We start from the raw sequence: 25,561 nt of genomic DNA, 5'->3' as shown, positions 1-25,561 counted from the left end.
GTTTACGGACCAAAAATAGCGGGGAGTAGAAGCCTTCGCCCTTCTGTGCCTCTGGTACCTTTATCAGTACTTTTTTATGGCATAGATCATGGATTTCGGTCTCTAGAGCAGCCTGTTCCGACAGGGAAGACCTGAGCGGGGTGACCTTAAAACTGTTCCGGGGGGCACAGGAAAATTCTAGCCTAGACCTGAGGCTACCAACCCCAGGACCCAGTTACTGTTTGAGATCCGTGACCAGGCTTGGTAGAAGGCTGATAGTCTACCTCCCACCGGAGCCGCTAGTCATTGGGGAGGTTTCATGGTCTCACGGGATGCTTCCTGGCGTCCCCCTACAAACATAAACCCGATACCTTTTTTCTTTTTATCTTCCTATCTGCCCCGGTCTCTGGATGATCTTCCACGGAAAAATCTCTTCCTAGCGAAGGGACGTCTATAGGAGGGGGTGGGCAGGGAAGGGAATTTCTTTTTATCGTCGCCGGCTTTCTCCAGGAGTTCATCTAGGACTGGACCGACTAGATATTAGCCCTCACAAGGGATGGAGCAAAGCCGGGATCTGGCCTGGATATCCCCGGGCCAGCATTTCAGCCATATAGCCCTTCGTGCTGCATTTGATAGACCTGCGGCTTTGGCTGCCATTCTTGCAGAATCTGCCGAAGCGTCGGCTAAAAAGGCTGCCGCATTCTGGATGGTAGGTAGGGTCTTCAAGATAGATTCCCTCGAGGCTCTGTCCTCTAATTGTGACTCCAGCTGGTCCAGCCAGACCATCATAGATCTGGCTGTGCAGGTAGCCGCTACTGCCGGCCTCAGGGCGCCAGCTGACATTTCCCATGTCCCTTTCAGGTAGAAGTCTGCCTTTTTATCTAGTGGATCTTTTAAGGAAGCCATGTCATCAAAGGGCATAGCGGATTTTCTGGACGCTTTAGCCACTGCTGCGTCCAATTTCGGGGATTTGTCCCATTTGTTCACCAAGGGATGCCCAAAGGGATATCGTCCTTTAAAAGCCAGTGGTAGGGAGCCTTTTCTTTCTGGTTTCTTCCATTCCTTATTGATCAGGTTTTGGATCTTGTCGTTTAACGGGAACGACTTACGTTTCCTGGGGTCTAAACCACCGAACATTAGGTCCTGTGCTGACCGTTCTGGTTTTGCGTCTGTTACCCCCATGGTGGCCCTAACTGCCTTGACTAATTTATCCACTTGTTCTAGACCCAAGCAGAAACGACTGGCGTCCTCCTCTGAAGATGACACAGACGAGGAGGTCAAGGGCTCTGAGGAATCTTCTTTTCCTCTAGGGTCAGCTGAGGAGTCTGACCCTGAGAAACTTTCTCTTTCTTTTCTTAGATGATTCCCCCTGGGATACCGATTTTAGAGCTCTAACTTCCGTCCTGATAATTTCCCTTAGACTCGTAGCGAAGTCAGAGGTTTCTTCCGCCACCTGTAGGAGTGGGGAAAGGGTAAGGAAGTATGTATGGTAATTTTTGGGACTATTCCCCCCCCCTTTTTTTTTTTTTTTTACCGTCTGCCGTATACATGACTGGCACAGTTTTTTATGGTAGGCATCCGGCAAGGGGCAATTGCAAAGGGCGCACTCCCTGTTTTTCGCTTTGTCAGCGCACTTCTTCCCCTATAGGAGGAAAAAACATAAGGGGAACACTGCATCAGGGCACATTCACGAAGATCTCTTACCCTGAGCAGAAGGCGTAGGTACCGGATCACGGGGGTGGGGCGAGCTCGATCCTTCAACATGGAGGAACTTCTGTGGCCAGATTGTCCAGTTTGTTTTTTCTTTTGCTGGGAGCTTGTCTGGGACCTCTGTGAGGTACGTTCCTGCTCTCGGTCCAGCTGGGCCACGGGAGCTTTCGGCTCATCCATTGCTGCAAATGGGGCCCAAAGCAGCCCTGCAGCGTTTCTGTGGCCTTTTTTGCTCCTCCCCCCCAGAAATCCGGGTCCGCAGGTGATATGCCAGGGGTTCCATTTTCCTCCCACCCCCCTCCACACCTCCCCGCCGCTCCTGCCGCCATGCCGGTGGGTCGCCCTCCCAGGGCTATGGGGCACTCGGTACCGGGCCGGTCTCTTAGAGGGGAATGTGACAGCAGCGGTGAGCCGGTCCATGGCCCTGGGCACCCATGTAAAAGGGAATGAAGTGATGGAATAAAGTTTATGAGTGAAGGATTCGTGACGCCACCTGTGGTGTTCGGCAATGAAGGTGTTAAGCCGACGCTGCAGACAGATCCTCTGGGACAGATGGTGGGGTGCAGCAATGATGGTGTAACCTTCCACAGGCAGGGATGTAGTCCCAGGGCAGAGTAGATGTAAAGGGTAGGTGTTGAGGAAGAGGGTGCAGTGTTTGGCACAGAGATGTAGCAGTGCCGGAAAGTTTGTAAGAAGAAGGCAAGGACACAACAGGGTGCAGTTTCTTTACCTTTACTTTGATGTGGCAAATGCAGTCCAGGGTCCCGATTACAGATGGCACAGGAGCTAATTAGCCTGGAAGCAACTCAGGAATCTCTCTATGCAGATAGGTTGTGTAGTCTCCTATCTAGCGCTCACTTGAGGTACATTCAGTACTGTGTTACACTAAAGTTCCTCCTTGTTTCCTTTTAGATCTACCTCGCATGACAGACAGCTGTAGCCTTCTATCTCTTCTCTTGGCTCACCCATTGCTGTTGTGCCTCTGAGTCTTAGGTGGGAATAGAGCATTTACAGCTTCCTATTCCTCTGGTTTCTGTTGCAGGACCTTCAGTATCCATACAACCGTGGAGACCAGGCTCCAGATCATGCGCTCCAGCTGGGAGCAAGCTCTCAACTCTGCTCAGTCTCCCAGCTTCTCTCTCCACGTCCACACACTTCGGTCTTCTCACACTAACTACCAATTTCCCCTTCCTGGCCCTCAGAGAGCACTCCTCCCCCAATTCTGGTTTAGAGCTCCCTCTGCTAGCATGGAGTGGGAACTGTGTTGCATGTTATGGTTAACTGCTAGAGAGACCCTTCATTGCTTCCAAGCCTGACATTACCCTCCCTGGAGGAAGGCAATGCCAGTGTGGCGACCATACTCCTGGGGGAGCCACACTGGCACTCACGCCACCGCCACCCAGCGGCGAACAACAGAAAAAAGCCAGCTGGCATCTGACTTCCGTCCCAGCGCCGCTGGCCCCACCCCTGACCGCGTCACTTCCGGTGCTTCAGCGAATGCGCGGGGGCGCGAAAAATGACCGCGGTGCCATGGCCCGACCCGGCACGACCCACTCTGTGCCCACCACCACGCTACGCCAGCCGGCCCCGGATGATGGCCAGGACTGCTCCAGAAAGAGACCAGGACGGGGGTCAGGGGCAACATACTCACGTGCCGGCACTGGCCCTGGAGACAGAAATCCTCCCACCTGCTCCCACTCCGCTCCCACCTGCTCCGCACACTGTCATGGAGCCCTACCCGGACCCACCGTGGCACTTCTAGGGACCCCGCACTGACCGAGGTAAGAGACCCCCCCGCTACCTGAGTCGGACAGCCAGCCTGGGGATTCCTCATCCATGATAATACGATCTGTAGGGAATCCTGTCCTTCAGGAACAGGAAACCAACTGATGCGTGGGAGAGGTGCCACCCTTATGTATCTGTAGAATTTCCTGTTCCTGAAGGGCGGATCCCCTCTCACAGGTGGTGCTGTCATGGACGACCGAATAAATATAAATAGATATATTTTTTAGATGTGTGGGGCCCAAATATAACTTTTGCTATTGGGCCTTGTGATTGCTACGTATGCCCCTGCTTGCAGGGCAGTAATAATGAGGGCAATCTGCCTTGTTTCTCGGAGCCTGAGGCTATGTGCACACGGTGCAAATTCTGCTGCGGATCCGCAGCATTTCAGGAGCTGCGGGTCTGCTGTAGATTTAGGTGCGTTGTACAGTACCATTGTTTTCAATGGTAAACTGAAAAACGCTATGCACATGTTGCGGATTTTTCAGCACGGAGTTGCTGCGGGTTCAAATCCGCAGCATGTCAAGTCTTTGGCAGATTCCGCTGCGGTTTCACACCTTCTCCATTGTAGAGGTGTGAAACCGCAGGGCTAAACCGCAGGTCTTTTGACCTGAGATTTTACCTGCGGATTTTTACAAATCCGCGCGGAAAAATCTGCAGGACCAAAATCTGCGTGTGCACATAACCTTCCAGGGGTCCCATTGCCAGATTGCTCTCATCTTAAGAAACGTAGCGGGCAGGGAAGGGGGCCCAGACACATTTCTTGCACAGGGGCCCCAAGCTGTCAGTGTCCGCCCCTGGGTCACGTGGTACCGCTCATTAAAATAATGAATATGCACGCCTCTCCTCTCCCATAGGCGTAGAGCGCATATTCATTACTTTAATGAGCGGTACCATGTGACCGCTCAGCACTGGAAGGAAGACAGGAAGAGAGATGTCGGCGCCCACCCCTAACAGAGATGCAGGGACTGAGATGTAGCAGTGCCAATGCCAGGAGAGTAGGACTGGGGGAGGGTGAGCCATGTGATATTCACCTGTCCCCATTCCACCGCTGCACTGTGTCTTCCGTGTCCTCTTGCTGTGACGTTCAGGTCAGGGGGAGCAATGACGTGCTTAGTGCGCGCCCTCTGCCTGAACAGTCACTGCAGAGAGACGGAAGAGGAAGACACAGCGGCGCACGGCGGTGGAATGGGGACAGGTGTATATCGCAAGTGCCGGGGTCTGGAGCCAGCGGTGACTCTGGCACCTGGCCCCCATAGCGCGCTGGTGTCCCCGCCTGCTCAGGACGCCAGCACCTGGCCCCCAGCGATGAGAGTTGAGTATGCCTTTTTTTTTTTAATCGCAGCAGCAGAATTTTATGGGGCATATTTTAATATGGAGCATCTTATGGGGCCATTATTAACCTTTGTGCAGCATTATATGGGGCATATTATTCTATGGAGCATCTTATGGGGCCATCATTAACCTTTATGCAGCATTATATGGGGCATATTTTAATATGGAACATCTTATGGGGCCATTATTGACCTTTGTGCAGCATTATATGGGAAATATTTGTATGGAGCATCTCATGGGGCCATAACTAACCTTTTTGAAGCATTATATGGGGCATATTTTTGCATGGAGCATCTTATAGGGCCCATCATGAACTTTATGGAGCATTAAAGTATCCAACAAGACCAGCGAAGTTATGCCATATAAAATTAACATTTATTATTGCATTAATGCCAAAACACCATAAAAACCATTAAAAGAGATACATGTCCACTTAGCCTAACAAAGGTATACATAAATCACCCACGATGTGGCTGACAAGCATCAAAAAGGAACATACAGTATGAGCAATGAAATCATAAATCAATATAATGATTGTACAAAAAATGTAAATTGCTCCAAATTGTGCTATGCCCAAGAAACACTCTGCAACTAACAGGATAAACAGCAAAATGCTGATTTAAAATATTCTAATTTAGAAAATATCCCGTATATTGAAAAATAGCCAGTAGGTAGTATGTGTTCTCTGTCATGCATATATTAACCCCTTCACTACCAAGGGTGGTTTGCACGTTAACTCCCGGGCCAATTTTTACAATACTGACAACTGTACCTTTATGAGGTCATAACTCTGGAACGCTTCCATGGATCCCTGTGATTCTGACAATGTTTTCTCGTGACATATTGTACTTCATGTTAGTGGTAAAATTGCATTCAAATGACTTGCGTTTATTTGTGAAAAAAACGGAAATTTGGCGAAAATTTTGAAAATTTTGCAATTTTCCAACTTTGAATTTTTATGCCCTTAAATCACAGCGATACGGCACACAAAAAACTTAATACATAACATTTCCCACATGTTTACTTTACACCAGCACAATTTTGGAACCCAAATTTTTTTTTGTTAGGAAGTTATAAGGGTTAAACATTGACCAGCGATTTCTCATTTTTGCAACACCATTTTATTTTTAGGGACCACATTACATTTGAAGCCACTTTGAGGGGTCTATATGATAGAAAATACCCAAAAGTGACACCATTCTAAAAACTACACCCCTTAAGGTGCTTAAAACCACATTCAAGAAGTTGAATGTGGTTCAAGAACATTCAAGAACTTTTTTTCACAAAAAAAATACTTCAGGTTCAATTTTCTTTATTTTACCAAGGGTAACAGGAGAAATTGGACTGCAAAAGTTATTGTGCAATTTGTCCTGAGTACGCTGATACCTGATATGTGGGGGGGAACCACTGTTTCGGCGCATGGCAGACCTCAGTAGGGAAGGAGCGCCGTTTGACTTTTTCAATGCAAAATTGGCTGGAATTCAGATCGGACGCCATGTCGCGTTTGGAGAGCCCCTGATGTACCTAAACAGTGGAAACCCCCCCAAGTGACCCCATTTTGGAAACTAGACCCCCCAAGGAACTTATCTAGATATGTGGTGAGAACTTTGAACCCACAAGGGCTTCACAGAAGTTTATAACGTACAGCGGTACAATTAAAAAATCATATTTTTTCCACAAAAATGATCTTTTCACCCCCAATTTTTATTTTTCCAAGGGTAACAGGACCCTAAAAGTTATTGTGCAATTTGTCCTGAGTACGCTGATACCCCATATGTGGGTGTAAATGACTATTTGGGCGCATAGCAGAGCTCGGAAGGGAAGCAGCGCCATTTTGACGTTTTTGGCTAGAATTGAGATCGGACACCATGTCGCGATTGGAAAACCCCTGATGAACCAAAACAGTGGAAACCCCCCACAAATGACATCATTTTGGAATCTAGACCCCCCAAGGAACTTATCTAGATGTGTGGTGAGAACTTTGAACCCCCAAGGGCTTCACAGAAGTTTATAACGTACAGCGGTACAATTAAAAAATCATATTTTTTCCACAAAAATGATCTTTTCACCCTCAATTCTTATTTTTCCAAAAGTAACAGGACCCTAAATGATATTGTGCAATTTATCCTGAGTACGCTGATACCCCACATGTGGGGGTAAACCACTATTTGGGCGCATGGCAGAGCTTGGAAGGGAAGCAGCGCCATTTGACGTTTTTGGCTGGAATTGAGATCGGACACCATGTCGCGTTAGGAAAGCCCCTGATGTACCAAAACAGTGGAAACCCCCCACAAATGATACCATTTTGGAAACTAGACCCCCCCAAGGAACTTATCTAGATGTGTGGTGAGCACTTTGAACCCCCCAGTGCTTCACTGAAGTTTATAACGTCCGGGCGTGAAAATAAAAAAATCGTATTTTTTCCACAAACATCATCTTTTAGTCCCCATTTTTTTTATTTTCCCAAGGGTAACAGGAGGAATTGGACCCCAAAAGTTGTTGTCCAATTTGTCCTGAGTACGCTGACACCCCATATGTGGGAGAAAACTACTGTATGGGGACACGTCGGGGCTCGGAAGTGACGTTTTGGAATGCAGACTTTGATAGATTGGTCTGCGGGTGTCATGTGCGTTTGGAGAGCCCCTGATGTACCTAAACTATTGAAACTCCCCACAAGTGACCCCATTTTGGAAACTAGACCCCCCACGGAACTTATCTAGATGTGTGGAGAGCACTTTGAACCCCCAAGTGCTTCACAGAAGTTTATAACGCCTGGGCGTGAAAATAAAAAAAACATTTTTTTCCGCAAAATTATATTTTTGCCCCCAATTTTTTATTTTCCTAAGGGTAACAGGAGAAATTGGACCCCAAAAGTTGTTTTGTAATTTGTCCTGAGTAAGCTGATACCCTACATGTGGGGGTAAAACACTGTTTGGGCGCATAGCAGAGCTTGGAAGGGAAGGAGCACCATTTGACTTTTTCAACGCAGAATTGGCTGGAATTGAGATCAGACGCCATGTTGCCTTTGGAGAGCACCTGATGTGCCCAAACAGTGGAAACCCCCCCAATTATAACTCCAACCCTAACCCCAACACACCCCTAACCCTAATCTGAGCCCTAGCCCTAACCCTATCCCTAACCCTAGCCCTAACCCTAGCCCTAACCCTAACCCTAACCCTAACCCTACCCTAACCCTAACCCTAGCGGGAAAATGGAAATAAATACATTTTCTTTTAGTTTTAGTATTTTTCCCTAACTAAGGGGGTGATAATGGGGGGTTTGATTTACTATTTATGGCGGCATTTATATTTGGCAGCTGTCAGACGCTAAAAGACGCTTTTTATTGTAAAAATAGTTTTTGCATCACCACATATTGTGAGCTATAATTTTTCCGTATTTTGACCCACTGAGTCATGTGAGGTCTTATTTTTTGCGGGACGAGTTGACATTTTCATTGGCATCATTTTCGGGCACGTGACATGTTTTGATCGCTTTTTATTCCGATTTTTGGGACGCAGAATGAACAAAAACCAGCGTTTCATGAATTTCTTTTTGGGGGTGCTTTTACACCGTTCCGCATGCGGTAAAATTGATAAAGCAGTTTTATTCTTTGGGTCAGTACGGTTACAGCGATACCTCATTTATGTCGGTTTTTTTATGTTTTGTCGGTTTTTTGCAATGAAAACAATTTTATATAAAAAATAATTATTTTTGTATCACTTTATTCTGCGAGCTATAACTTTTTTATTTTTTTGCGGATTACGCTGTATTGCGGCTCGTTTTTTGCAGGACAAGATGACGCTTTCAGCGGTACCATGGATATTTATATGCGTCTTTTTGATCGCTCGTTATTGCACTTTTTGTTCGGTGGTATGATAATAAATCATTATCTTTTGCTTTGTTTTTTATTTTTATTTTTTAAGGGGTTCGCTAAAGGGGTTAACTAATGGGACAGTTTTATAGGGCGGGTCGCTGCGGACGCGGCGATACCAAATATGTGTACTTTTATTGTTTTCTTTTTATTTTGAAAAAATGGATTTATTTGGGAATTTTTTTTTTTTTTTTACTAATTTATTTAGCGATCTTTTTTAATTTATTTTTAACACTTTTTTTTTTTTTTTTACTTTATTACCTTGTCCCAGGTGGGACATCACGGTCCTGTGACAGATCGCTGATCTGTCACATCACAGATCACTGTGACAGATCAGCGATCTGTCACAGGCACTGCTGCAGACCCTCATGCCTGCGCTTTGCAGGCAGTGAGGAAGTCAGCTCCCTGCAGGCCCCCGAAGGCCCCCGTCGCCATCTTGGATCCGGGGGCCTGTAGGGAAAGAGCCCCCCGCAGCAGCGCTGCACATTGCGCTGCCGTGGGGGGCTCAGGGAAGCACGGAGGGAGCCCCCTCCCTGCCGATGCTTCCCTTTAACCCCCCGGTACACCGCGATCGCGTTTGATCGCGGTGTACAAGGGGTCAACGTGTCGGGGCGGTCCATGACCGCCCCTGACACATTGTGCCGGGTGTTAGCTGTGATAATCAGCTGATACCCGGCCGCGATCAGCGGCGCTCACCACGTGGGCGCCACTGATCGCTGGGACGTAATATTCCGTCCATGGTAGTTAGGTCCAGGGTCACATGGACGGAATATTACGTCCATTGTAGGTAAGGGGTTAAATGTGGCCCCAAATGCTAAATACTTCAGCACTTATGTACTGTATGTTGGTAACATTCAGTCCCTCTCAACAGGGAACCAGGTCATATAGTAATGTACACATATGAATATATTTTTGCAGAGTGCAGTCAGGCATAAGTAGCAGGAAATCCACAATTGCAGTCTATAATAAAATGTGCAATAAGCTGACTATAGCAAATGGAACCACCACGTTGTGAACAGTAAACCTCTACTGAGCATAAAGTGCAGAGTGCATTGAAAAGTATACAACCTTGTGAGGTACAGGTCCCCGACGCACGTTTCGCTCTCGCTTCATCCCAGGGGGGCAAGTTATGTGGCTGCCCTTCACATCTATCCTTAAATACCCCATAAATCACAAACATTTTACCTCACAAGTGTGTGATGTATAGCGTGTGACGCCGCCATAGAACGCGCCCGGGATGCCGCCACGGACAGGAGACAGATCAAGAGTTAAAGAACTTATTAAACAGGGGATGTACTTCACGCAGGGAGTGAGGGGATTGTAGGGTGATGGTAAGGAATGGGCTGAACTGGGAAAGTGGCCTGGTAGGTCAGGGACAAATGAAAGTTCAGTGATATAGAGGTGAAACTTATCAGTCTGTAGTCTTCTTGGGTGCAGCTCTTCGGGGTTCCAACGGTGGCACCGACAACAGCAGCACATGACGCCTTGGTGAGGGTTGTAACAGGCGGGGATCCCACAGTGGCACCGACAACAGCGGTGCAGGGCATCTCGGCGAAGTCTCTTGAAGATTTCCCGTGCATAAACGTGTCTAGCATGGTACTGTGTCCAGTGTGAGGGACCGCCGGAATGGGGCGTCGCTCCGCAATGTACACAAGTCCTCGGGTAAAGGATTTTGGCCTAGTCACCTTCTCCTCTCTGAGCTGCGCACGCGTTAAAGTCTCTCTCTTCTAAGTTGCGTCACCTCCTGGCGTGAGGGGTGGCGGTACGCTGTCAGTCTGTTGTCCACGTCCAGTGGACCTATATGTAAGGGGTATGTCAAGTATGCGTTCACTCTTGGGCAACGTGTGTGCGGTACTCACTGTCTCATAGTGTATGGCACCTGGCTTAGCTCTGCACGACTCACGGCTATGCAGGTTTGGCTCTTCACTGCTGGCATGGCTCTGCTGGCACAGCTAATCACCCCAGCACTACTGCTCCTATCCTGGACAGAAGCACGGCCTGTCACAGGCCCAGCACTCTCAGGTGGGGAAAGCAGAGCGTGCTCTTCTCTGCTCTGCGCGCTGCACTTACTTGGCACCAACCTCTCCTGCAGCGTGTGCTTTTCCTTCTTATACCCCTGTGTCTGCGTGCTCTTTTTAGGTTCTCCCCACCCCCTCCTGTCAGCAGTAAGCCCTGTCTCTCTCTTCCTTCCCTCCTGCAGCAGAGGAAAGTCTGCCTCTCTCAGGCTTCCCCCGGAAACAGAGGATGCAGCCTTTTTAGTTCCAGACCAGGCATGCAGGTACTCATAGTCCGGTCAACCTCCTTACAAACAAGCCCTTATATTTGAGGACCAGGATAGGGGGGAGACCACTAATTCTGAAATCAAGACCTCAGGCATTGTCCCAGGACAGGACATTCCAGATGAAGTTCCTAAAACCATAAAGAAAGAGCCAAAAATGGTGCAAAGTTAATTTTAACCCCTTCAACCCTGGGCAATTTTCAGGTATTTTTTTTTCCTCCCCTTCTTTCAAGAGCCATAACTTTTTTATTTTTCCGTCAATATAGCGGTTTGATGGCTTGTTCTTTGTAGGACGAGTTGTACTTTTGAATGACATCATTGATTTCATCATATTGTGTACTGTAAAACGAGAAAAAAATTCAAAGTACGTCAAAATTGCAAAAAAGTGCAATTCCACAATTGTTGTTTTTTTTTATTTACCATGTTCACTAAACCCTGAAACTCCAGCAATATGATTTGCCAGGTAGTACGAGGACACAGAAACCAAACATGCATAGGTTATTTTTTATTTAAATGGTGAAAAAAATTCCAAGGTTTGTTAGAAGGAAAATGTCGCCGTTTTCCGAAACCCATAGTGTCAACATTCTTGTGGATCTTAGGCTGGATGATCATTTATATTTTAAGTGCATTTTTATATATACCATTTTGGGGTAGCTGCAATGTTTTGATTGCCTTTTATTGCATTTTATTATGGCGGCCAAAAAAACATAAATTTGGCTTTTTGATTTTTTTTCTTAATATGCCATTTACCTATCAGATTTATTTACTTTATATTTTGAAACAACAGACATTTCTGAACACACCAATATCAAATGTGTATTTTTTTATTATTATTGTTTTATTTTGAATAGGGCAAAAGACGGTGATTTGAACTTTTGTATTTTTTTTATGTTTTGAAAAACTTCAGTCACTAAACAAGCGTGCTCATGCACATTTGTTACTTGGCGAGTGTCGCACGGTGCTAGGGAACATGCTCAAGTCCCCACCCTGCATGTTTCACGACTGGTTTTCAGCCACTAAACATGTGGGAATTGCCTACCAATCACAGTAATGATGTTGCTATGTTGGCTACTGTCATTATGATTGACTGGCCGCATCACATCATCGCCGGGTCTATATAAGACCTGGTGACGTTATGCTCACCACACTGTACCCTGGAAACAGAGTACGGAGAGTTGCTGGAGAAAGGACAGTTTGCATTTAAGGCATCTAGGGAGGGTTTATATAGCTTTATAGTCCTTGCTGCTGAAACCAATAACCAAAAGTCCTTTTCAGGGCTACATCTATACTTTTAATCTAAATACCACTGTTAGCAGTATTTAGTGTAGGGATAGGAGAAGTGGTCGTAGTGCATTACAGGCCTGTAGGCAGGGGTCACACTAACCGACGCAAAATACGGTCCGTATTTTACATGCGTAATATGGATGAATGACCCCTAAATAGTGATCCGTATGTCATCCGAAAGCAAGGTGTGGTCGCGTATTTTGCGCATGTCAGCATCCGTATGTAATCCGTATGGCATCCGTATGGCGAGATTTTCTCGCCGGCTTGCAAAATGGACATATAATGGAGCCCTATGACAGGGTTTCTAACAGAAAGGAAAGAATAGATATAGACACATAGAATGCATATATATATATATATATATATATATATATATATATATATACATACATATACATGCCATTGTGACAAACATATATATATATATATATATATATATATATATATATTTCCCAGAGTTCTTCATAGCAGAATAGCCGCTAATTCAATTGCCGGCTTCTATCAAATCATTCCCCAACCCGACATGAAATGACACATGGTTTACATTCAGTAAACCATTTCATTTCATGTTTTTTTTACATGTCCCTGACTAATAATTAGATGAGGGTGAGTGTGCAAAATTTGGGAGGTGTAGTTGTTATTTTAAGGGGTTAATTCGTTGTCAAAAAATGCGTGGGCTTCCGCTGTAATTTGTCAACCAGAGAGGTTAAGCAGGTGATTGAGGGAAGATTTTAATAGCCATGAAAGGGACCATTGTTTTTGGCCCCCCCGCTACAAAAATCTGCCTCCAGACACCCCAGAAATGGCGCATCTATAAGATGTGGCAATTCTGGCACTTATCCTCTCTATTCCCATTGCCCTGTAGTGGGCGGGGGGCAAAGACATTGGTCTGCCTGGACAGAAGCTGGTGCAGCAGCGGTGGGTACCGGTGTGGCGGGTACCGCAGATGTAGGCCCCTCCTGGGCGCGCTGCAGGTTCAAGGTCCATAGCGCTTCCTGCCTCAGTTGCAGGCTGCGCATCAGCTGGGCTATTTCTTCCTCCAGCTGCTGGCGATTCATCTTGGACACTGGGTTGGAGCCTTCAGCCATGGCGCCAAGGAGATCCGGCATGACCTCCCTGCGCTCCGCAGGCCTCCTCCCGTCTCTCTCCAAAATGGCGTTCTGGCATTCTTCTTCCTGCCTCGGCCCCTTTCCCGCCACTAGCTTCTGCCCCTCCTTCTTGGGGCGGCGTCTTCTTCCAGCGCCTCCATACCAAGCCAGTATACGAACCCCTCGGAGGGTAGGCCATGTTGCCGTTGCATAGTAATTCAGGCAGGGGAGGCCCAGGACAGTTCGCGGTCTTTTCTTAGGACCTCCCATGTTGTCACGCCCTTCGGCCATTTTTAACATTCATTTTACAGTCTATCAAATTGGGTCTTCTGCACATTCTCAAAAGTTTTAAGCCCAACAAATCTTAGGCACATAGAACCCGATGGCATCGGGTCTCGTCATCCTGTTCGTGACGCCAAGTTGGGTCGCCCTCCCAGGGCCGCGGGGTACTCGGTACCGGGATGGTGTCAGGGGGATGTATCACAGCAGCGGTGACCCGGTCCGTGGCCCTGGGCGCCCAAGTAATCAGGGGTGTTGAATGGTGGTTTGTAGTTAATGGAATATTTTGTGATGCCACCTGTGGTGTTCGGCAAGTGGGATGTTTGGACGACGCTGCATGCAGATCCTCAGGGGCTGGTGGTGTGTTGCAGCCAAGATGGTGAAGCTCCCCACAGGTGGAGCTGTAGCCCCAGGGCAGTGTAGATGTAGGGGCAGAGGAGAGGTGCAGGCGGTGTAGAAGCTGATACCCAGATGTAGTGGTACAGGGTGTGTTGGCGCAGGAATGATTGGAGGACACCAGGGCGTGCAGTTCCAAAGGTTTACTCACAGTCTGTAGCACACACAGATGCCTGCCTCCGTGCTGTGTCCTCGGGGTCATGGACTCAGTCAACCTCCAGATCAGATGGAATGCTCCCTTCCAACACTCCGCCAACATGTGCCTATCTGAACGTCTCCTCTTATAGCGCCTTTAAGTGTGAAGTACTCCTAGTACTAAGTTACACTGGAGTACCTCCTGACAGATGTTCCCAAGAACTACTTTTACGGCAGACAGCTGTAGCCTGCTTCGGGGACTCCTCTCTCCTGAGTCCTGGCTCACTATTCACGTTGCTGTTGTGCCCCCAAGTCTTAGATGGGAGTAGTGCATTTACAGCCCACTACTCCACCCGGCCTTGCGCTTAGAACTTCTAGGCAGGGTTCTCCTCTAACCCACGTCCTCTCTGTTCCCTTTTTATCCTTCATTCCATACTAATCCATCTCTCTCATAGAAGATCAGGTTTCAGTCCAATGTTTTTCTCCTTCTTTCCTTTCATGTGCCAGCTGGCTCAGATCACTGAGGCAGCTGCAGCACTCCTTCCTCCATCCCTCTTCCAGGGATCCTCACTCCTCTCTGAGTGACTCTCTCACTGACTGACTGACTGAAAACCTAAACCTTCCCGCTCTTTATGTATTCTAAAATTCACCCGCCTCCCAGCACGTTTCGTGATCCAAGCAGGGAGCCACCAAAGGTGCTCTGCTACACTCTAAGCAGGGAGCCGCAATGTGGCTTTTCTGAACTACCATGTTGTGTGGGAAGCGAGTGTTGGAGCGTGGTTATGAGCCTCCAACTCACCTGGATGGTGGGGCACCACACCTCAGGAGGAGGTGCAGTACCTCTGTGGCAACTGAATCCTCAGGGGCGTCACAGGTGCTATACTTTATAATGTGTCCTGGTGTTGTGAAATTAGATGGCTATCTATCTATCTATCTCTCTATCTATAAAGTGTCTTTACAAAGTTCGCAAACCTTGAACACACAAAAATCATTTTTTTCTGCATGGTAAGTGTCACAGGGACAGCACATGAAAAGCACACGGATGACATACATTCAAGTGCTCCTCACTAAATTAGAATATCCTCAAAAAGTTAATTAATTTCAGTTCTTCAATAGAAAAAGTGAAACTCATATATTATATGGAGTCATTACAAACAGAATGATCTGTTTTAAGTCTTAATTTCTGTGTATGTTCATGATTATGGCTTTCAGCCAATGAAAAAAAACACCTGCAAAGGCTTCCTAAGCATTTAAAGTGTCCCTTAGTCCATTTCAGTAGCCTCTACTATCAAGGGGAAGACTGCTGCTGATTTGACAGATGTCCAGAAGGCAGTCTGTTATGAGCTCATTTTCTGCTCCACCAGTTGAGAGTTCTCCTTCCGTTCTCCCTCTGGTGGTGACAGGAGGTAGTGAGGTTGGTTTAATTGGTAGTGATCTGCCACCTGGTGAGGAGGATAATGATTGGATCTCTGGAGTATCAGACTGGATATAAGACAGCCGACGCCCTATCCTGGTTCTGGTGATTCAGTCTGCTTCTCAGGTCTTGGACCCAGCTCTGTTCCAGTCTTCTCAAGTTAAGTTTGTTTTTGCTAATGTTCACACTTGCTCTTGTTGGTCAATTCAGTTTTTTGTGTGGTCAGCCAGCCCGGCTGGGCTGTGCTGAATTTCCACTCTTATTTATCTGTATTTGCCAAATTGCTTTTTTTTTGTCCCTTATTAGATTGGCCTCTTTTTGCTCTGTCTCAGAATATTTCAGAGTGCTGATATAGTGGGAGAAGTCTAGTGACTTCAGGGTTAATTTTGCTATCAGATGTGTTGGACATTATTTTTGGTAGAGTGTTTGGCAGACTGCAGACAGTGTCTTTCCTTCCCTGTCCTTTCTAGTTAGTTTGGCCCCATCGTTTGCTCAGCCTATTTTCCTGCCTTTGTATGTGTTTTCATCTTGTTTTCACCATCAATACATGTGGGGAGCTGTCTTTCCTTTGGGGTCTGCTCTGGGGCAGTTAGTTTTCCTCTTTTCCTGCTTTAGGCTTATTTAGCTCTCCAGTTGTGACAAGGCGTCTAGGACCAACGTAGGAACGCTCCACGACTGCTGCTAGTTGCATGTTAGAATCAGGGATCTGCAGTCTGCATAGTTACCAACCTCTCTGGTTTTCTGAGACTTAGCTTGTGTTGTTTTTTTTTTCCTCGGCGACCCATTCATAACAGCAGTCATTGACACACTCCTCAAGGAGGGTAAGCCACAAAAGGTCATTGCTAAAGAAGCTTTCTGTTCACAGAGTGCTGCATCCAAACATATTAATGGAAAGTTGAGTGGAAAGAAAACGTGTGGTGGAAAAAGGTGCACAAGTCATCATGATAACCGCAGCCTTCAAAGGATTGTTAAGAAAAGAGCATTCAAAAATTTTGGGGAGATTCACAAGGAGTGGACTGTTGCTGGAGTCATTGCTTCAAAAGCCACCACACAGAGACGTATCCAGGACATGGGCTACAAGTGTCGCTTTCCTTGAGTCAAGCCACTCATGACCAATAGACAAGTCAGCAGTCTTCCCCATGATTGTGGAGCATATTGAAACAGACTAAAGGACCTTTTTAAATGCTTATGAAGCCTTTGCATGTGTTTTTGTTAATTATTCTAATTTACTGACAAAATGACTTTTGGGTTTTCATTGGCTGTAAGCCATAATCATAAATCATAAACATTAACAGAAATAAACACTTGAAATAGATCACTCTGTTTGTAATGACTCTATATAAATATAATATATGAGTTTCACTTTTTGTATTGAAGAAGTGAAATAAATTAACTTTTTGACGATATTCTAATTTAGTGAGAAGCACTTGTATACACAAGAATGTCACACTGATGATACGCATTACTGATTTTCCAGTATCGGTATCATCAGGACATGTGAAGCAGGCCTTAGTTGCAGAACTTTGCTGAGCACGGTGGCTTTGTGGTTAGCATTGCAGCCTTGCAGCTCTGGGGTCCAACCAAGGGCAACATCTACAAGGAGTTTTTATGTTCTCCCCGTGTTTGCAAGGGGTTACTCCCACACTCCAAAGACATACTGATGGGAAATCGCTGTGGAATTAATGGAGCTATATAAGTGAGTAAAATAAATAAATAACTAAAAGCTTCCAATATAGAAAACTCATGTTACTGATAATCTTTTAAGGAAAAATTGTCTCTATCCTATACATATTCTTCTCTGTATGAGCTCCATGATTATGTTTCTGCTGTTTCTTTGTGGTTTCCAGTAGCTTAACTCTTAACTGTTCACCATTTGCTACAGGTCTATCTACACCAAAACTAATATAACCTTCCACAATGTCGGACTAGGGTGCGAAAGGCCCATCAGTAACATTGATGTTGAGGGTCGCCTGTTCAGCTACATACTGTATAAGGCTACTTTCACACATCAGGTTTTCGGCGTCAGGCGCGATCCGGCGTCGTGCCGGAACGCCGGATCCGGCAAATGTTTAGTAAAACCGGATGTGACGGATCCGGTTTTCTGCCGGATCCGTCATTTTCTTGACAGACAAAACCGGATCCGTCTCATCCGGTTCATCCGTTTTTCTATCCGTTTTTCGACGGATTACGCCGGATCCGGTTTTTAAAATTGACCCTTGTGGCCTTCCGAACGGGATTGGCTACTGGAAAACTATATATAGCATGTTCCTACAGCCCTTCTTTGACAGGTTGTAGAGGAGAAAGTGCAGGTTGGAGAGAAGAGCAAGTTACTGGCGAAGATGGATGTTGTCATTGGAAATATTTTGAAGAATTTGGCGGATTTTATAGCGGAGGCGAATCGTTTGAGGGTGATTGTTCTGGAGAAGGAGAGAGCGAGACAGCAGCGCATCAGGCATCGTAGACGACGTTTGTGGATCCACCCCATCACAGCCAAGAGAATGACGCGTGGGGTCTATTCTACACTCTGCATGGACCTTCGACGAAACCCGGATAAATTTTTTGGATATGTTAGGATGAAAAAGGAGAATTTTGATTACTTGGTGGAGCGCATTGCACACCTCATAAGAAAAGCGGACACCTATTGCCGCTTCTCTGTTTCACCCGCAGAGCGTCTGATGGTGACTTTAAGGTAAGCCACATTTATTGGATATGCTCGCATCAGAGCACACTTTCACTGCAATCTTGTTGGTGGTAGTTTGTAGCTCCAAGTGTTATAGGTCAGTTTTGGTATGTAATGCTGTGATTTAAAACTAATTTATTGTTTTTTAATTCCCCACAGATTTCTTGCAACTGGAGAATCCCTTTCGTCACTGCATTTCCAGTACAGACTCGGGATTTCCACCATATCTGGAATTGTGAAGTACACATGCCGTGCACTGTGGGACTCCTTAGCTGAAGAGTTTTTACCAGAGCCCACAACAGAGAGGTGGATTGAAATTGCTGACAAGTTTCAACAGATATGTCAGTTTCCCAACTGCTTGGGCGCTGTGGACGGGAAACATATCCGCATTGTAAAGCCAGCTGGATCGGGATCGGAATATTTCAATTACAAGAAATATTTTTCAATTGTCCTCATGGCCATCGCTGACGCGGAATACAAATTTATTGCTGTGGATATTGGGGCCTATGGCCGCTCCAATGACTCTCAAGTTTTCAAACTGTCTGCCATGGGGCGTAAACTGTATGGAAACACCTTCCAGTTCCCACCACCTAGACCGCTGCCGCAAACATCTGGTCCACCTATGCCATTTGTCTGTGTAGGGGATGAAGCCTTCCAGCTGTCAGAACACCTTTTGAAACCGTACTCTAGCAGAGGATTGACAAGACCAAAACGCATTTTTAATTACCGCCTCACAAGAGCAAGAGGAATGGTTGAATGTACCTTTGGTATTCTGACAGCCAAATGGCGGGTCCTATTGACTGCGATCAACCTCAAGACAGAAACTGTGGACGAGGTGATCAAAGCGTGCGTGGTACTCCACAATTTTGTTATCTGCAAGGAACCCATTTCCATTGAGGACACCTCTGAAGAAACCACCTTGCAAGATTACCATGACATTACCACTAGAAGTTCTGTGACGGTTTCAGTAATGAGGGACAATTTTGCACTATACTTTATGTCACCTCAAGGCAGAGTACACTGGCAGGATGACAGAGTGTGAAAGATTTGTGCCCTAACCAAACTTGTGTACCTCCTGTACCAACAGTATATACCTTGTGTACCTTGTTAGAAAATCACCAACAATAAACACAACTTTTTAGGTGAAATACTTTGCTTCAAACAAAACCAGGAACACAACTGTGGCAAAAAGCTAAAATTTACCCACAGTTATATACCTAGTTTTGAATACCATTTCACCTTTTAAATACCCTGTATTTAACCTTTTTCGCCGCAGAAAGAAATGACAGACAACCAGTGTAAAATAATTTAACTTTTATTGAAAAATGTTTTTTTTAGTAAACTTTTTTAAAATTTTAATAAACTTGTTTAATAAAGCTTTGAAACCATAAAACTGGTCATTTTTATTTAAATACACACATTATAAATCTGTGTAGTGTGTGGTGGAAATACTGCTGGAGGGGCTGCGGGACACTTCGACACTGGGAGTGTGGAGAGAGGACTGGGATCGTGGTGGGGAAGGAACAGTTAGAGGTGAAGGTGTGGAAAAAACTACAGAATGGGTGGACATGTGGGAAGCAGAAGAGGTGGTGGGTGGTGGAGTGGAGGGTTGGGCAGGGACTGTAGGAGCAGATGATGTTGATGGCAAGTTGTATGGGGAAGAAGTTTGGTATGGGGCAGGTTGCTGGAAGTGGGGAGATGTCTGGTACGGGGCAGGTTGCTGGAAGTGGGGAGATGTCTGGTACTGGGGAGGTTGCTGGTACTGGGGAGTTTGCAGGTACTGGGGAGGTTGCTGGTACTGGGGAGGTTGCTGGTACTGGGGAGGTTGCTGGTGCTGGGGAGGTTGCTGGTGCTGGGGAGGTTGCTGGTGCTGGGGAGGTGGATGGTGCTGGGGAGGTGGATGGTGCTGGGGAGGTGGATGGTATGTAATAGGAGGGGGAGGATGGAAAGTGGCTGGAGGGGGTGTAGATGTAATAGGAGGGGGAGGATGGAAAGTGGCTGGAGGGGGTGCAGGTGGAGGAACTACTGTGGTGGGAGGAGGAGGTTGGGAGGTAACTTGCTGGAGAGCAGCGTGGCATGAATGCATTACATGCATCTGCTGGGCAGGAGAGAGCGTTTCCATGCGCTCCACAACAGACCTGAAAAAGGTGTGGTTTGGCGAAGATCTTGCTTCTGAATGCATGGTTTGCAGAAGTGTCTTCACCTCCAGAATGCTGGAGTTGATCTGCTGATAGCCTGCGGAGATTTGCTCTGACAAGACTTTTAGACAGTTCTGGAAAGATGCATTCAGATGCAAGAACTCTGGCGCATAAGTCTTTTCCTGACCCCTCTGCCGCTGCCGCCCAGTACCCGCAGGTGTACTAGAGGTGGCAGGGGCAGAAGGGTGGGGTAAAGGGAAAGCGATCTCCTCACCAGCAGCTTCATGTAATGTAGGCGGCCACGATGCTCCTGTGCTGGTGGATGGGACAGATGGGTCGAATGTGTGGGAAGGCTGGGAAGGTGCAGATGTACCGGGGCGGTCGAAGTGTCCCTCGGTGCCGGTCTCCTCATGGATCGCCTCAGAAGGGTCCAATCGTGCAGGCTCCCGAGTGCTGCTCACCGTGCTGTGGAATAAAGAGAAAAAAAAAACAATTAAAATACTGACATGGTATGGCCCTGGCTGAAAAAAAAATTTACATCTAACATTTTTTTCACATGTGGTGTGTAATATTTACCTTCTGGTGACCATTGTTTCCCAGAGGAACGACAGGGCTTCTGCGTACTTGTACTTGCTCCTGCGTCCTCCAGATCCACTCTGGGCCCGCATCTCTTTATTGAACTCCTTCTTGAAACGATCCCTCACAGACCGCCACCGATTCACAATTCTGTTCCCTGAAACGAGAAAGGAGTGGTTAGTATACAACATCAGTGTTTCCCAAACTCCAGTCCTCATGGTCCCCAGGGGTCATGTTTTCAGGATTTCCATAGTAAATAGAAATCCTGAACACATGATCCGTGGGGACCACGAGGACTGGAGTTCGGGAAACACTGGTTTACATCAAGCAACCGGTACTGTATATACTTACGCTCTTTAATCTGGGCCCGAACATCGAGGTCCTCCCAGCGGCCCACAAGGAGCGAACAGATTTCCTCCCAGAGTCGTCGGGTAACGATAAGGTCAGCGTGGCGGCGGTCAGCCATATTCCAGAGTGGCTCCCTTTCTCTGACGAGATCGATGAGGTGGTCCATATCGAGTCCTCCATCCTCACCGTCAGAGTCGGGAGCACGCTGTGAAGGCTGTTAAAGAAAAAGACAAAAATAACATAATTAGCCTCCACATAAGAAATGAAATAAAAAGTGCAAAAAAACAAAGCAAAAATATTTATACTTACACGCTGGTGACCGCCGCGTTGCTGTCGCCGACGACCCTGGGAGGCACTGCGAGGACCTCTTGGCCGAGCACCAGATTGGGAAGACTAGAGAAGAAAACAAAAAATGTTATGTCTTTGGATGTAGGCATTTGTTTGCTGTGTGTGGTCTGCAGAACATTGTTTTCTATGTGTTGTGTGTAGTGTGATGTTGTGTTTCTGCGTTTGATGCAAAAAACTTACCAATTGTGAGCCCACTCCAGGTGTCTGTCCACCCCTTCCTTCTTCTTCTGGGAGCTCCTCTTCATCTTGTGAATCCTGTTTTGAAATAAAAGGCAATGAATAGACATATATTACAGAGAAGATGGATTTTGGAAATAAAAACTTACCGTCAAACGCTGACGATGCGAGAGAGGGCTCCCAGAAGATGATGTGCTGTCTTCCTGGTGGCCACACTCCATGCCTGTGGGTGGTGTTCCAGCTGCTGCCATTGCTGCTGCTGCTGCATCTATTGGGCGGCTGTTGAATAAAGAGAAACAAAGGGCCAATGAATATCTTGATATTCAATAGCCCTAGTTTGGAGGAATGGGGGATTTGATAATTACCGTCTCTCATCTGCTGCTGGCCTCCCCTCCTCAGCATGTTCCATTTGCTGCTCCATTTGGGGTGGTGGTGGTGCTGATGGTGCTGCAGTGGTCTCCTGCCTTCTCCTGCTGCGCTTGGTTGCTTTCTTTGGTGGCATGTTGGGTGTGGCTGTGGGTCCCACTGTCTTGCTTTTATATATGTCTTGTGGGCAGAGCTACTGAGCATGCTCAGACCAAAAAACCGGATCCGGCCGCCGGATCCGGCCTTCGCCGGATCCGGCGCATTGCGGCGCTCATAGGCTTTCATTGTGTGAAAAAGCCGGACGCGCCGGATCCAGCGTGTCCGGCTTTTTCGCCGGAGACAAAAAACGTTACAGTAGCTGTTTTTTCCAGACGCCGGATCGCGACACATTGCCGGATCCGGCGAAAACTGGATGAAACGCATGGCCATCCGGCGCGATCCGGCGCAAATGCAAGTCAATGGGGGGGAAACCGGATCCGGCATTGTATTTCGCCGGATCCGGTTTCTGTCAAAAGCGCCGGATCGCGCCTGACGGCGAAAACCTGATGTGTGAAAGAGGCCTAAATATCACATTAACCTCATTCACAAATTTACCCATGTTTCTATAAAATAATAAGCTTGGTAGTTTGTTAAATGAATTATGAGATGTTGCCCTTGTCTGTACATAGTGACTCAAGCATATTGTGTTAACTGCTGCTCATGTTGATAAGTGTGGGACCCACCGTGAGATTCACTTTTTCCCTGTGGGCTAGTCCGAGCCTGACCTTCCAGTCTGTGAGTGCCACTTCAGAAAGCCAACTTCTATCTCCTTCAGAAAGCCAACTGCTAGCTTCCGGGAGACCCCAGTGGCTGTGAACTCTGGTTAGGTTACCTTAATTCACAGCACCCGGGTATCATGGTAGCTCGAATGCCGGATTGATGAATGCCGGAGTGCTCAGTGCTGGACTTGCAGTCGTTAATCAGTCTGCAGGGCCTGGGTACATTTAATACCTCTGCTGGCTGCTCTTTATCTAAGTCCCTGTGTGAACACCACTCCATATTGCCAGTCACTGCTGTCTACTTTTGACCACCCTCCTATCAATTAGTTCCCGGATTAGTGTCCTTCCATAGTCCTCCTGATCTTTGCACCTTTTGAGGTAAGTGACTCATGGAAATTTATAGAAAATGTTGGGTATATATGTTCTAATATCTGACATGTCTATATAATTCTGACCACCGTTATTTATTAAAGGGAACCTGTCAGAATATTTTTACTACTGAAACCAGTGGTGTTGCTGTATAGGTCTTAGTACAGCAATAACAATAATACCTGTTTTACAGGCTCATTTGCATCTGATAAGAAAGCTTGATTTCTCAGTGATGGCATTTTAGATGACTACAAAACAGGTATCATTTAATGGATGTACTAGGAGCTCCACAACTCTCCCACCAGTTTCAGTAGTAAAATCGTCCTGACAGGTTCCCTTTAAAAATCCCTGGACAATATTGGTTTTATACAATGTCATTGTAAATTTAATTCTCAAACACATGCTGCTCTAATGAAACAACTTCATTTCAATTGATACAATATTGTTGGATTTATTTATTTAATTAATCATTATCCAGTGGAGTCGTTTTTCTGTGAAGTGTTATATTACATCTAGATGGAATCCAGACATCCACAGGGAAATGCTTGTTTTAATATCTAATAAAGTAAAACTGCAATAAAGGGTAATTAATGTGTCTATGAAAAAAACATAAGGCTGATTAAATTATTTTCTTTATCTATTATATTTCTGAAATCTGTTGTCTCTTGGCTCTGTATTCAGGTTGGATTTGTATTATTTTTTATTTAATAGTTTGCTTTCTTAACTAATACCATTGTTCTAAGACTTCGTTCCCTTGATGAGCTTTTGGTGAGTTTTTGATGATGCAGATTTTCTGCACCATTTCTGGATTCATTAAGTAAAATAAGTTACCTGCATTTTTTCGAAAACAAAAATCACAACTCTCCAAGCCAGCAGCATGACACCGAGCAGAGCATGAGAAGCTCTGCTTGTGACCTGCGATAACCTTAAAGAGATGAATACCGGTCACAGGCAGGCACCACTTCTCACATGCTGCTCAATATTTATTATCAAATACAGTTAAATACACACCCAAGATATCCTTAGTTCATAGCCTCCATGTGTTCCAGCAGTTGGAAACTCCAGTCAACCTTGACATGTCCCTAAAAGTCTCCCATGAGTGTTCTGGGCCTCACAGCTTTGGGGAGACCCAGTAGCTGTGAACTCTGGTTAGGTTACTTCTGTTCACAGCCACTGGGTCTCACGGTAGCTCGATTGCCGTATTGATGAATGCCAGAGTGCTCAGTGCCGGACTTCATCAGTCTGACACTTGCAAAGCAAGAGAAGCAGCTGCTATGAACTCAGGTGACTTTACTGTACTTGTTAATAAATAAAAATACAGTTTGTGGTCCCCCATAAATTTTATAACCAGCTGAGGGAAAGTAAGCATCTGGGGGCTGATGTTAATATTCTGGGAACAGGACAATATCCATAAGGTTCCCAGGCTATTAATATCAGCTCACAGCTGTTTGCTTAGCCTTTACTGGTTATTATAGGAGAGACCTCCCAAAAATGGCATTGGATCCCCTTTACAATCAATAACCATCAAAATCTAAACATACAGCTAATATTAGCAGCCTAGGAAAGGGCCATGGATATTGACCACCTCCAAGACCAATAGCGTCAGCTCACAGCCACCCCAGGTGAGAGCTGGTATTTTATTTTTTATTTTTGAAAATAAATGGGCAAAAGAGGGTGGGGAGTTTTATTTCAAATAAAGGACTTTATTCTTGCTGTGTCTTTATTACAGTATAAATATGGAGTGAGCAATGGGGCGTCTTATAGATGCCTCTCCATTACTAACCTGTAGGCTTCATGTCAGCTGAAATTACAAAGCTGACATATACCCCATAACTATTACCCCACTTGCCACTGCACCAGGGCAAGTGGGAAGAGCAAGGCTAAGTGCTAGAATTGGTACATCTGATGGATGCATCATTTCTGGGGAGGCTGAGAGCTGATGTTATTAGCCTGGGAGGGGGTCAATATCCATGGCCCCTTCCTAGGCTACTATTATTAGCCTGCAGCCCAGGTGCGCCCCCGGAAGAAGCAATTGGCAAAACGCACGTCGGGGGGATGCGGTTTCCATCCTTTTTAACTTATCCTACCACCCTTTCGACTTTTCATCCTTATCATAGTGCTCTAATCCCTGGTGATGAGGTTATTGTTTATCTTACACATATGAGTATTGTTGTTTATCACTGAATTTGGCTACTAAGCTTGGTACTGTGATAACATCGTTCTATACCTCTTTTAACACAGGGTATGTTA

Source organism: Dendrobates tinctorius, unplaced genomic scaffold, assembly GCF_039654945.1.
Source record: "Dendrobates tinctorius isolate UK_male_01 unplaced genomic scaffold, ASM3965494v1 ptg000038l, whole genome shotgun sequence".
NCBI classification, from domain to species: Eukaryota; Metazoa; Chordata; class Amphibia; order Anura; family Dendrobatidae; genus Dendrobates; species Dendrobates tinctorius.
The sequence above is the reverse complement of the archived record's forward strand: the minus strand, read 5'-3'. Positions refer to the sequence as shown.